Genomic DNA, 12,535 nt, shown 5'->3' with positions numbered 1-12,535 from the left:
CAAGACCCATCAGTGTGCTGTATTCAGGAAACCCATCTCATGTGCAGAGACACACATAGGCTCAAAATAAAAGGATGGAGGAAGATCTACCAAGCAAATGGAAAACAAAAAAAGGCAGGGGTTGCAATCCTAGTCTCTGATAAAACAGACTTTAAACCAACAAAGATCAAAAGAGACAAAGAAGGCCATTACATAATGGTAAAGGGATCAATTCAACAAGAAGAGCTAACTATCCTAAATATATATGCACCCAATACAGGAGCACCCAGATTCATAAAGCAAGTCCTGAGTGACCTACAAAGAGACTTAGACTCCCACACAATAATAATGGGAGACTTTAACACCCCACTGTCAACATTAGACAGATCAACGAGACAGAAAGTTAACAAGGATACCCAGGAATTGAACTCAGCTCTGCACCAACCAGACCTAATAGACATCTACAGAACTCTCCACCCCAAATCAACAGAATATACATTTTTTTCAGCACCACACCACACCTATTCCAAAATTGACCACATAGTTGGAAGTAAAGCTCTCCTCAGCAAATCTAAAAGAACAGAAATTATAACAAACTGTCTCTCAGACCACAGTGCAATCAAACTAGTACTCAGGATTAAGAAACTCACTCAAAACCGCTCAACTACATGGAAACGGAACAACCTGCTCCTGAATGACTACTGGGTACATAATGAAATGAAGGCAGAAATAAAGATGTTCTTTGAAACCAATGAGAACAAAGACACAACATACCAGAATCTCTGGGATACATTCAAAGCAGTGTGTAGAGGGAAATTTATAGCACTAAATGCCCACAAGAGAAAGCAGGAAAGATCCAAAATTGACACCCTAACATCACAATTAAAAGAACTAGAAAAGCAAGAGCAAACACATTCAAAAGCTAGCAGAAGGCAAGAAATAACTAAAATCAGAGCAGAACTGAAGGAAATAGAGATTAAAAAAACCCTTCAAAAAATTAATGAATCCAGGAGCTGGTTTCTTAAAAGGATCAACAAAATGGATAGACCGCTAGTGAGACTAATAAAGAAAAAAAGAGAGAAGAATCAAATAGACGCAATAAAAAATGATAAAGGGGATATCACTACCTATCCCACAGAAATACAAACTACCATCAGAGAATACTACAAACACCTCTACGCAAATAAACTAGAAAATCTAGAAGAAGTGGATAAATTCCTCAATACATACACTCTCCCAAGACTAAACCAGGAAGAAGTTGAATCTCTGAATAGACCAATAACAGGATCTGAAATTGTGGCAATAATCAATAGCTTACCAACCAAAAAGAGTCCAGGACCAGATGGATTCACAGCCGAATTCTACCAGAGGTACAAGGAGGAACTGGTACTATTCTTTCTGAAACTATTCCAATCAACAGAAAAAGAGGGAATCCTCTCTAACTCATTTTATGAGGCCAACATCATCCTGATACCAAAGCCGGGCAGAGACACAGCCAAAAAAGAGAATTTTAGACCAATATCCTTGATGAACATTTATGCAAAAATCCTCAATAAAATACTGGCAAACCGAATCCAGCAGCACATCAAAAACCTTATCCACCATGATAAAGTGGGCTTCATCCCTGGGATGCAAGGCTGGTTCAATATACGCAAATCAATCAATGTAATCCAGCATATAAACAGAACCAAAGACAAAAACCACATGATTATCTCAATAGATGCAGAAAAGGCCTTTGACAAAATTCACAACCTTCATGCTAAAACTCTCAATAAATTAGGTATTATGGGACGTATCTCAAAATAATAAGAGCTATCTATGACAAAGCCACAGCCAATATCATACTGAATGGGCAAAAACTGGAAGCATTCCCTTCGAAAACTGGCACAAGACAGGGATGCCCTCTCTCACCACTCCTATTCAACATAGTGTTGGAAGTTCTGGCCAGGGCAATTAAGCAGGAGAAGGAAATAAAGTATTCAATTAGGAAAAGAGGAAGTCAAATTGTCCCTGTTTGCAGACGACATGATTGTATATCTAGAAAACCCCATTGTCTCAGCCCAAAATCTCCTTAAGCTGATAAGCAACTTCAGCAAAGTCTCAGGATACAAAATCAATGTACAAAAATCACAAGCATTCTTATACACCAATAACAGACAAACAGAGAGCCAAATCATGAGTGAACTCCCATTCACAATTGCTTCAAAGAGAATAAAATACCTAGGAATCCAACTTACAAGGGATGTGAAGCACCTCTTCAAGGACAACTACAAACCACTGCTCAATGAAATAAAAGAGGATACAAACAAATGGAAGAACATTCCATGCTCATGGGTAGGAAGAATCAATATCATGAAAATGGCCATACTGCCCAAGGTAATTTATAGATACAATGCCATCCCCATCAAGCTACCAATGACTTTCTTCACAGAATTGGAAAAAACTACTTTAAAGTTCATATGGAACCAAAAAAGAGCCCATATCGCCAAGTCAATCCTAAGCCAAAAGAACAAAGCTGGAAGCATCACGCTACCTGACTTCAAACTATACTACAAGGCTACAGTAACCAAAACGGCACAGTACTGGTACCAAAACAGAGACATAGATCAATGGAACAGAACAGAGCCCTCAGAAATAACGCCACATATCTACAACTATCTGATCTTTGACAAACCTGAGAAAAACAAGCAATGGGGAAAGGATTCCCTATTTAATAAATGGTGCTGGGAAAACTGGCTAGCCATATGTAGAAAGCTGAAATTGGATCCCTTCCTTACACCTTATACAAAAATTAATTCAAGATGGATTAAAGACTTAAATGTTAGACCTAAAACCATAAAAACCCTAGAAGAAAACCTAGGCATTACCATTCAGGACATAGGCATGGGCAAGGACTTCATGTCTAAAACACCAAAAGCAATGGCAACAAAAGACAAAATTGACAAATGGGATCTAATTAAACTAAAGAGCTTCTGCACAGCAAAAGAAACTACCATCAGCATGAACAGGCAACCTACAAAATGGGAGAAAATTTTCGCAACCTACTCATCTGACAAAGGGCTAATATCCAGAATCTACAATGAACTCCAACAAATTTACAAGAAAAAAAACAAACAACCCCATCAAAAAGTGGGCAAAGGATATGAACAGACACTTCTCAAAAGAAGACATTTATGCAGCCAAAAGACACATGAAAAAATGCTCATCATCACTGGCCATCAGAGAAATGCAAATCAAAACCACAATGAGATACCATCTCACACCAGTTAGAATGGCGGTCATTAAAAAGTCAGGAAACAGGTGCTGGAGAGGATGTGGAGAAATAGGAACACTTTTACACTGTTGGTGGGACTGTAAACTAGTTCAACCATTGTGGAAGTCAGTGTGGCGATTCCTCAGGGATCTAGAACTAGAAATACCATTTGACCCAGCCATCCCATTACTGGGTATATACCCAAAGGACTATAAATCATGCTGCTATAAAGACATATGCACACGTATGTTTATTGAGGCACTATTCACAATAGCAAAGACTTGGAACCAACCCAAATGTCCAATGATGATAGACTGGATTAAGAAAATGTGGCACATATACACCATGGAATACTATGCAGCCATAAAAAATGATGAGTTCATGTCCTTTGTAGGGACATGGATGAAATTGGAAATCATCATTCTCAGTAAACTATTGCAAGGACAAAAAACCAAACACCGCATGTTCTCACTCATAGATAAGAATTGAACAATGAGAACACATGGACACAGGAAGGGGAACATCACACTCTGGGGACTGTTGTGGGGTGGGGGGAGGGGGGAGGGATAGCATTAGGAGATATACCTAATGCTAAATGACGAGTTAATGGGTGCAGCACACCAGCATGGCACATGTGTACATATGTAACTAACCTGCACATTGTGCACATGTGCCCTAAAACTTAAAGTATAATAATAATTTTTAAAAAAAGAAAATGCAAACTAATCTACACTGACAAAAAAAAAGTAAGTCAATAAATGTGATACACCACATAAACAGAATTAAAAACAAAAATCACATAATCATATCAAGAGATGCAGAAAAAGCATTTGACAAAATCCAGCATCCCTTTATGATTAATACCCTCAGGAAAATCTACATAGAAGGGGCATACCTTAAGGTTAGAAAAGCCATCTATGACAAACCCACAGACAACATTATACTGAATAGGGAAAAGTTGAAAGCATTCCCCATGAGAACTACAGCAAGAGAAGGATGCTCACTCTCACCACATCTATTCAATTTAGTACTAGAAATCCTAGCCAGAGGAATCAGACAAGAGAAATAAATAAAGGGCATCCAAATTGGTAAAGAAGAATAAACCTGTTGCTGTTTGTGGATGGTATGATTGTATACCCAGAAAGCCATATAGACTCATGCAAAAAGCTCCTAGAACTGGTAAATGAATTCAGCAAAGTTTCAGGATACAAAATGTACACAAATCATTAGCTCTGCTATACACCAACAGTGACCAAGCTGAGAATCAAATCAAGAACTCAATCCCTTTAACAATAGCTACAAAAAAATTAAATACTTAGGAATATACCTAACCAAGGACATGAAAGACCTCTACAAGGAAAACTACAAAACATTGCTGAAAGAAATCATAGATGACACAAACAAATGGAAACACATCCCATGCTCATGGATGGGTAGAATCAATGTTGTGAAAATGACCATACTGCCAAAAGCAATCCACAATTTCAACGCAATTCTCATCAAAACGCCACCATCATTCTTCACAGAACTAGAAAAAACAATCCTAAAATTCATATAGGACCAAAAAAGAGCCCACATAGCCAAAGCGAGACTAAGCAAAAAGAACAAATCTGGAGGCATCACTTTACCCAACTTCAAACTATACTGTAAGGACATAGTCACCAAAACAACATGGTACTGGTATAAAAAATAAGCATATAGGCCAATGGGACAGAATAAAGAACCAAGAAATAAAGCCAAATATTTACAACCAACTGATCTTTGACAAAGCAAACAAAAACATAAAGTGGGGAAAGGACACCTTATCCAACAAATAGTGCTGGGATAATTGACAAGCCACATATAGAAGAATGAGACTAGATCCTCATCTCTCATCTTATACAAAAATCAACTCAAGATGGATCAAGGACTTACATCTAAGACCTGAAACCATAAAGATTCTAGAAGATAACATCAGAAAAACCCTTCCAGACATTGGCTTAGGCAAAGACTTCATGACCAAGAACCCAAAAGCAAACGCAACAAAAACAATGATAAATAGATGGGACTTAATTAAACTAAAAAGCTTCTGCACAGACAAAGAAATAATCAGCAGCATTAATAGACAACCCACAGAGTGGGAGAAAATTTTCACAATCTATACATCCGACTAAGGACTAATATCCAGAATCTGCAATGAACTCAAACAAATCAGCAAGGAAACCACAAACAATGCCATCAAAAAGTGGGCTAAGGACACAAATAGACAATTCCCAACAGAAGATATACAAATGGCCAACAAACGTATCAAAAAATGCTCAACATCGCTAATGATCAGGGAAATGCAAATCAAAACCACAAGGCAACACCACTTTACTCCTGCAAGAATGGCCATAATCAAAAAATTAAAAACTAACAGATGTTGATGGAGATGCGCTGAACAGGGAAGACTTCTACACTGCTGGTGGGGATGTAAACTAGTACAACCACTATGGAAAACAGTGTGGAGATTCCTTAAAGAGCTAAAAGTACAACTACCACCTGATCCAGCAATCCCACTACTTTCCCAGAGGAAAAGAAGTTATTTATTATTTATTATTATACAAAAAAGATTATTATTATTTGTTATGCAAAAAAGATACTTGCAGACATATGTTTATAACAGCACAATTTACAATTGCAAAAATGTGGAACCAACCAAAATGCGCATCAACCAACAAGTGCATAAATAACCTGATAAATACATATATGATGGAATACTACTCAGCCTTAAAACAAATAAATTAATAGCATTTGTAGCGACCTCAATGAGATTAGAGACTATTATTCTAAGTGAAGTAACTCAGGTATGGAAAACCAAACATTGTATGTTGTCACTCATAAGTGGGGGCTAAGCTATGAAAATGCAAAGGCATGGGAATGACACAGTGGACTTTGGGGACTCAGGGAAAGGGTGGAAAGGGGTGAGGGATAAAAGACTACAAATTGGATGCAGTGTATACTGCTCAGGTGACAGGTGCGCCAAAATCTCACAAATCACCACTAAAGAATGTACTCATGTGGCTGGGTGTGGTGGCTCATGCCTGTAATCCCAGCACTTTGGGAGGCTGAAGAGGGCAGATCACCTGAGGTCAGGAGTTCAAGACTAGCCTTACCAAAAAGGAGAAACCCCGTCTCTACTAAAAGTACAAAAAAATTAGCTGGGCATGGTGGCCCATGCTTGTAATCCCAGCCACTCGGGAGGCTGAGGCAGGAGAATCGCTTGAACCCGGGAGGCGGAGGTTGTGGTGAGCTGAGATCGAGCCATTGCACTCCAGTCTGGGCAACAAAAGTGAAACTCTGTCTCAAAAAAAAAAAAAAAAAAAAGAATGCACTCATGTAACCAAATACCACCTGTTCCCCAATAACCCATGGAAATCAAAATTTTATATATTATATATATATATACATATAATAGGTAACAGTTGTTTTATCATGATTAAATTGGTATCAAATTAATAGGTATAAGTGAAAAAACTAATCACTTACTAGTCATAAAAAAATGCAATAATATCATGCACTATGTATTACCAAGAAAGTAACTCAGATAAGCAGCAGATGATGAGAAGAGTATCCTGAAAATTCTGGATATATCCTTATGTATATCCTTAAAAATCACTTACTTCCCTTTATGTAATTTTGATTTTAATTTAAATGTCACATATTTTCAGCTAACATTTAAATTAGTCTTTTGTTGTAAAACTTCAGTTGTTATAAATCATGAAACATTTTCAGAAACTTGCTTGGTGGTAGAAATAATTCTTTCCTTCTATTATATAATTATATCACATTAAATATTTATAAAATTATGTTTGAGAAATATATTCTGACCTTGAACATAATCAAATTCAAGATCAATATTATAATAGAATGAAGATTTATGGGGAAATGTTGCAATCAGTAAAATCTTTAAAGACCAGGTAATAGTAAAGAAGATACCCGTCTGAAATATTGCAGAGTGGTAGATATCACATTTTATCAAAGGACAGTAACGTTTGATCTGTTTCCCACAGAACTCTGGATCCGGTTAACAGCAGGTAGGGAGAAGCAGCGGCAATATTTCAAATGTCCCTATTTGATCTGAGCAGGTAGAAAAAAATTGCATTCTACTTCAGGTAGTCTGTGAAATTAAGGTTCAGTTATTTTTCAAGATTGGCAGGACATCACAGTGTTGATTTTTTTTTTTTTTTTTTTTTTTTTGAGATGGAGTCTCGCTCTGTCACCCAGGCTGGAGTGCAGTGGCACGATCTTGGCTCACTGCAAGCTCCACCTCCTGGGTTCACGCCATTCTACTGCCTCAGCCTCCCGAGTAGCTGGGACTACAGGCACCCGGCGCCACGCCCGGCCAATTTTTTGTATTTTTTTAGTAGAGACAGGGTTTCACCGTGTTAGCCAGGATGGTCTCGATCTCCTGACCTCTTGATCTGCCTGCCTCAGCCTCCCAAAGTGCTGGGATTACAGGTGTGAGCCACTGCACCTGGCCCGCAGTGTTGATTTTGTGTACAAAGTAGGATCTGTTCCAGTATACTCTAGTGAGATAATTCACACATAGAGAACAGTTAATTCTGACCTCATGAAAAAATTGCCCATATTTTGAGTAGGTTAGCTTGTCACCTTCTTTGCAAACCATGTGGTCATTTTCAATGTCCAATAAATCTTTAACCCTACAGCCTCTCTGGTTCCCACCTCATTGCAGATAGTATCCTCTACCATTAGGTAATTAGCTTTGTTGGCTGTCGGTATGTTATAAATACTCTCAGCAGATCGCTTTGGATGTATTTGGTAGATGTTTTCATTTCTCTTGAGAAGATCATCATTGTAAAGAGGCAAACTTGTCACCAGCCTTCCAGTGCCTAACTTCATCGCACCCATTAACTGTGGACTCCCTGCAAACACAGTTGCAGCTGGAACTGGCCTTTTTATCCATGTCATAAGTTCCACTGTACCTGGGTCGTAGAATTCCTGTCGCTCCATTAATTGTGCCACTAATCTTGGAAAAAAGCTCTTTCCATAAACTGAGACCTACTATAGTAGGCACAGCCATGCTCAGGGAGAGCCAACAACATTGGGTATACAGTTCTTAATCAGCACCACTTGAAAAGCGTCGTTCAAAGTTCAGAAGAACGTACACCAAATCCTGCTAACGTGCACACATAAGGAATCCAGATGTACTTCAAGCCTTCTATAACCATCACAAGAGAACCCAATAAAATAGTGTGAATTATGAAATAATTTCTCCAATAATGTCACCAATTCGTTCATCTTCAAGAGTAACAGCTTCTTTCAGGGATTTACCATTAATCCTCCTAAAAATAACTTGCAACATAGGAACAAAATAAATAATTAACACTAAAATATAAAAGGGTAATAAAGAAGACTGTGTCAATCACACACACACACAAAATCCTGAGATGGCCCCTGCAGAGATTCTTGACAGAGGAGCCAATTCATTGAAAAATTCTTAGCCATATTTGGTCCAAACTTAACTTCAAGGAATTTCAGCATGAGCCCGTTTTCTCTGTGTAGGACAAACATCTTCGTTATAACATACAATGTCACCGTTAGAGTACACACCAAGTAAAAATTAATCACTTTCATTATTTTAGCTACAAAGTTTCCTTTCTTTAGATTCAGCCAAAGGCACTTAGCAAGCATTGAGACTGCTACCAAACTTAATAAACAAGATACCAATAAAGCTTGATTCTCTAGCTGCAGTAAATATCCCAGGAAGAGAGAAAATACATAGATTTTATAAACTTCATAAACCTCATCACTTTGCTCCAGTGAAAAGATATCTAGCAGGAACAGAGATATGGCTTGAAGAAACGGGAGAGTGGCTGTACTCCCCATCATCATAAATGTGTAAATTGAAGCACTCATCAGCAAGTAGCAAAACCTCTCTCCATAAGTATTTAAGTTGCTTTCTCATAGCCTGTAAGTCCAGTAACTTGGCATGCAAAATATGGTAGTGCCCAGTTTTCTCTTAAAGGAATGGAGTAATCAATTCTTGTATTATATCTACCCTGTTAATAATGACCCACGCAACAGTAAGCATTCCTGCTAGCCACGTTCCATTCATAAGCCAACTTGTAACAAACAAAGCAATGACATATATTCCTTACACTCCAAAAACAATGCCAATATAGAAATACTCCACCTCAATAATCTCATTGCTACCAGAGGCTTGATATAAAACGCTGGCAATAGGTTCTGGATATAGAAACATTTGCTACACTGCATTTATGCTATTCAGAGATACAGTTTTGTTATTGTGTGTCAGTTCATAAACACCTCTTTCAAATGAAGGCGCCTTTAACACATCTTTATGAGTAATAAATGCCACTGTCACCCTGAAATGTGATTTCCCGGTCAAGCTCCTGCCTGTTGGAAAACCAGAATTTCTGTTCGTGGTATACAGATAAGTAGAGATCACACATCATACCACCAGTAACTGCTGCAAGACAGCCAGTGAAAATCTTTGCAAAGCCTTGAAATCATACATGTCTTGGAGTTCCTTCAGAAACTGGAATGTCACTGATTTTCTCTTCTTTGGCAGATTCCTTATTTTCTGAAGATTTTGGCATTTTTCTTTAATACAGCTCTACAATTGGTCCTTATTCATCTGCCTTCGTCCCCTCAGGGCACGGGGCACCCCTCCAACTCCCTCCCGGCCTGGAGTTATCCTGCCTCCACCTGGCGGAACCCCCCACCCTGGCCCACTCATAGCCATCACGCCCCCACTATCTGACCTGCCCAATTCAAGGTATATTTTTGATGAAAAATGTTATAAATAATTTTTTTTTTTGAGACAGAGTTTCACTCTGTCACCCAGGCTGGAGGGCAGTGGCACAATCTCGGCTCACTGCAGCCTCGACCTCCCAGGCTCAAGCAGTCTTCCCACCTCAGCTTCCTGAGTAGCTGTGACTACAGGAGTGTGCCACTATACCTGGCTACTTTGTGTATTTGTTGTAGAGACGGGGTTTCACCATGTTGGCTAAGCAAGTGTTGTCTTTATTGGGTTTTCAACTGCCTAGAAAAACAGATCTAAAAGGGTTGTTTTTACATCCATTGTAACCTTCTATATTGCCTTTAATGTCTTCTGATGATCACTTTGGTTAAATGAGTATTATTTTATGATGACCTGTGACTCGGTTTTAATCAAATCCTTTGAGTATTTTAACATCTTTGACAGATGTCTTTAAAACTGAATCTAGAATTGTGTCTGACCTTTTGCCCAAAGCTATAAAAATTAATCACCATAAGATTACAAAATCTTTTTGCAGCTTCCAGTCAGGTCACAGTCTCCAGCATCACTATCTCCAACCACTTGAAAAGGTCCTTATCAGGTGCTATTAACTAATATTTGTGCTGTTAAATTATACAGCTTTGACTCGTAGGTGCACATATCTTATCCAAAGAAGACATTGACTCCTGCCAGTATCTGACGCCCCAACTCAAGTTAATCAGTCTTATCCAAAGAAGACATTGACTTCTGCCAGTATCTGACACCCCAACTCAAGTTAATCAGTCTTATGCAAAGAAGACATTGACTCCTGCCAGTATCTGACGCCCCAACGCAAGTTAATCAGTCTTATCCAAAGAAGACATTGACTCCTGCCAGTATCTGACACCCCAACTCAAGTTAATCAGTCTTATGCAAAGAAGACATTGACTCCTGCCAGTATCTGACGCCCCAACGCAAGTTAATCAGTCTTATCCAAAGAAGACATTGACTCCTGCCAGTATCTGACACCCCAACTCAAGTTAATCAGTCTTATGCAAAGAAGACATTGACTCCTGCCAGTATCTGACGCCCCAACGCAAGTTAATCAGTCTTATCCAAAGAAGACATTGACTTCTGCCAGTATCTGACGCCCCAACTCAAGTTAATCAGTCTTATGCAAAGAAGACATTGGCTCCTGCCAGTATCTGACGCCCCAACGCAAGTTAATCAGTCTTATGCAAAGAAGACATTGACTCCTGCCAGTATCTGACGCCCCAACGCAAGTTAATCAGTCTTATCCAAAGAAGACATTGACTCCTGCCAGTATCTGACGCCCCAATGCAAGTTAATTAGAGCCTTGTCTCTGGACCCAATCAAAGGTGACAACCAAAGTAAACTGCTTTTATGAGACACAGGGACAGGCCAGCATTCAAAACCATTAGGATTCATTTAATAATTCTGCCTTTATCTAAAATAATATAATTTGTTCTATGTCTTGATACTAAATAATTTAAATGTTTAATTACCTATAAGCTTCCTTTTCTGCCATTCTCAGAACTAGGCAGGGCTTATGACATTTTGATTTAAAACTTTGCTAATTCTTTATGTTTTGTTTCACCTCTAAAAATCTAAAACTATTCAATCCCTCCAGGCCCAGGGACTGTTACAGAAGAGATGTGACACAGTTTGGCTCTGTGTCTTCACCCCAATCTCATCTCAAATTGTAATCCCCACAAGTCAGAGGAGGGGGCGGATGGGAGGTGACTGAATCATGGCACAGATTTCCCCGTTGCTGTTCTCACCATAGTGAGTTCTCGTGATTATTTGTTTGTTCTAAAGTGTGTGGCACTTCCTTCTCTCTCTCTCTTTCTGTCTCTCTCCTGCCACCATGTAAGATGTGTCTTGCTTCTCCTTCACTTTCCACTATGATTGTAAGTTTCCTGAGGCCTCCCCACCCATGTGGAACTGTGAGATAATTAAACTCTTTTCTTTATAAATTACCCAGTCTCAGGTAGTTCATTATGGCAGTGTGAAAATGGACTGATTGAGAAAACTGGTACCAGGAGAGTGGGGCACTGCTATAAAGATAACTGAAAATGTGGAAGTGACTTTGGAACTGGGTAATGGGCAGAAGTTAGAACAGTTTGGAAGGCACAGAAGAAGACAGGAAGATGTGGGAAAGTTTGAAACTTCCTAGAAACTTGTTGAATGGTTGTGACCAAAATGCTGAAAGTGATATGGACAATGAAGACCAGGCTGAGGAGGTCTCACATGGAGATGAGGAACTTATTGGGAACTGGATTAAAGGTCACTCTTGCTATACTTCAGCAAAGAGACCCATGGCATTTTGCCCCTGCCCTAGAGATCTGTGGAACTTTGAATCTGAGAGAGATGATTTAGGGTATCTGGCAGAAGAAATTTCTAAGCGGTAAAACATTCAAGACATGACCTGGATGTTCCTAATAGCATATAGTCATATGTGCTCACAAAGAAATGATCTGAAATTGGAACTTATGTTTAAAAGGAAGCAGAGCATAAAGGTTTGGAAAATTTGCAGCCTG

At 38.9% G+C, this 12,535-nt stretch overlaps 1 protein-coding gene and 1 pseudogene across 2 annotated transcripts in view; both read right to left on the bottom strand.

Annotated features, from left to right (window-relative positions):
* Positions 1-12,535, bottom strand: part of LOC103784743 (protein RoBo-1-like) — a 68,735-nt gene that overhangs the window by 24,909 nt on the left and 31,291 nt on the right. The gene's annotated exons all lie outside the window — the stretch shown is intronic.
* Positions 7,140-9,741, bottom strand: LOC100967621 (probable C-mannosyltransferase DPY19L4; annotated as a pseudogene).

This window comes from Pan paniscus, chromosome 1 (assembly GCF_029289425.2).
Source record: "Pan paniscus chromosome 1, NHGRI_mPanPan1-v2.0_pri, whole genome shotgun sequence".
NCBI classification, from domain to species: domain Eukaryota; kingdom Metazoa; phylum Chordata; class Mammalia; order Primates; family Hominidae; genus Pan; species Pan paniscus.
Note: the sequence above shows the minus strand (reverse complement) of the source record. Positions and strands in the feature narration are given on the sequence as shown.